The sequence below is a fragment of the Ovis canadensis genome, chromosome 9 (genome assembly GCF_042477335.2).
Source record: "Ovis canadensis isolate MfBH-ARS-UI-01 breed Bighorn chromosome 9, ARS-UI_OviCan_v2, whole genome shotgun sequence".
Taxonomy (NCBI): domain Eukaryota; kingdom Metazoa; phylum Chordata; class Mammalia; order Artiodactyla; family Bovidae; genus Ovis; species Ovis canadensis.
In genome coordinates, this window is record NC_091253.1 from 65,740,959 (window position 1) to 65,743,293 (window position 2,335).

Consider the following 2,335-nt stretch of genomic DNA (forward strand, 5'->3'; position numbering starts at 1 on the left):
GAAGAATCCTGCTTGCGGTTTGAAGGAGAAACAGCAGTTAGGGTTAAAAACAGTTTTACACAGGAACCCATATGTGGAAGGTTAAGTTAGCATAAAGTCTAGATTTCTATCTATAAAACAAAGAAAACATTGAAATGTGGGAAGATTAGGTAATGAGTGCAAAGAAGTATTTTAAAAATCTTTTCCAAGCATTAGTAGAGATGATAGATTGAAGTAGAGAAAGACTGCAAGCCAGGAGATCACATGCTTTTCTCTTGAAAATGTTATTGGCTTCTATTCCTTGTTTCTGTCTTTCATACATACATGTAGAAAAATTAAATTTCAAAGACATGAAATCTGGAATTCAAAACTAAATTTATTTTTCTTTGCAAACTATGTTTATCATGTCTCTATCCCATTGTTGGAGGCATACTTAATCCCAATTAGTGTTTATCCAGTTGGTGTTAAAAAAAATAACATTAAGAAAGCCCCCCAAAACTCAAAATTAGAATGCTTGGGCTCCTTTCATCCAAGCAAAGCTAAATTCACATTCCACAGCAGCCTAAAATGATAGCCTAACATGGCTTACATGTGTCATACTTGACCAAGGTCTTCCCTGGTGGCTCAGATGGTAAAGCATCTGCCTACAGTGCAGGAGACCCGGGTTCGATCCCTGGGTTGGGAAGATCCTCTGGAGAAGGAAATGGCAACCCACTCCAGTACTCTTGCCTGGAAAATTCCAAATGGGCTGAGGAGCCTGGTAGGCTACAGTCCATGGGGTAGCAAAGAGTCAGACACAGCTGAGCCACTTCAGTTTCAGTTTAACCAAGGTCAGTTTTGATTCTTATAAAATGTAATGTTTGCTCATTGGCATCTATCTTTACTGCAATCTATGGCTGAATACCAACTTCTTTATGCAGTCTGGCTCACAGGGTACATATGCCACATTTCTGTGCTGTGCTCTGCTTAGTAGCTCAGTTGTGTCCAACTCTTTGTCACCCCATGGGCTGTAGCCAGCCAGGCTCTTCTGTCCTTGGGATTTCACAGGCAAGAGTACTGGAATGGCTTGCTATTTCCTTCTCCATGGGATCTTCCTGACCCAGAGATCAAATCTACTTCTGCATTAGCAGGCAAGTTGTCTACCACTAAGCCACCAGGGAAGCCCTCTGAATAGACAAATGCAAAATGATAGCCTGAGATTTTAACATTTCTTTCTTAATAACTGATACAAGTGGACAGAATATCAATATATAGAGGACTTGACCAACTTTATCCTATATAACATTTGCAGAATATTTACTCAACAGCAGATTACGTATTCAAGTGCACACAGAACATCCACTCATATACTGTGACACAAACATGTTTGAATATACCTCAGTTCGGTTCAGTTCAGTTCAGTCACTCAGTCGTGTCCGACTCTTTGCGACCCCATGAATCGCACCACGCCAGGACTCCCTGTCCATCACCATCTCCCAGAGTTCACTCAGACTCACGTCCGTCGAGTCTGTGATGGCATCCAGCCATCTCATCCTCGGTCGTCGCCTTCTCCTCCTGCCCCCAATCCCTCCCAGCATCAGAGTCTTTTCCAATGAGTCAACTCTTCTCATGAGGTGGCCAAAGTACTGGAGCTTCAGCTTCAGCATCATTCCTTCCAAAGAAATCCCAGGGCTGATCTCCTTCAGAATGGACTGGTTGGATCTCCTCGCAGTCCAAGGGACTCTCAAGAGTCTTCTCCAACATCACAGTCCAAAAGCATCAACTCTTCGGCACTCAGCCTTCTTCACAGTCCAACTCTCACATCCATACATGACCACAGGAAAAACCTTAGCCTTGACTAGATGGACCTTTGTTGGCAAAGTAATGTCTCTGCTTTTGAATATACTATCTAGATTGGTCATAACTTTTCTTCCAAGGAGTAAGCGTCTTTTAATTTCATGGCTGCAGTCACCATCTGCAGTGATTTTGGAGCCCCCAAAGTCTGACACTGTTTCTACTGTTTCCCCATCTATTTCCCATGAAGTGATGGGACCAGATGCCATGAATATACTTAAAAGGAATCAAATCGTACCAAGCATGTATCTAACCACAGTAACATTTAATTTTAAGTCAGTAACAGTAACATACCTGGAAAAGTCCCAAGTATTCGAAACAAAATTGCACGTTTCCAAATCTACACTTAGAAAGCATTTTGAATCGACTTAAGAATAAACTCATAGCTTATCAAAATTTGTGGGATGCAACTAAAGCAGTACTTGAAATAAATACTGTGAGGAGATCAAACAAGTCAATCCTAAAAGAAATAAACCTTGAATATTCATTGGAAGAACTAACGCCGAAGCTCCAATACTTTGGC

General features: G+C 41.5%; 1 non-coding gene across 1 annotated transcript; it reads left to right on the forward strand.

Moving 5' to 3' along the window:
• Positions 1 to 592: 592 nt before the first annotated feature.
• Positions 593 to 664, forward strand: TRNAC-ACA (transfer RNA cysteine (anticodon ACA)). The gene has a single exon. It is a non-coding gene; the product is annotated as a tRNA-Cys (tRNA).
• The last annotated feature ends 1,671 nt before the right edge of the window (positions 665 to 2,335 follow it).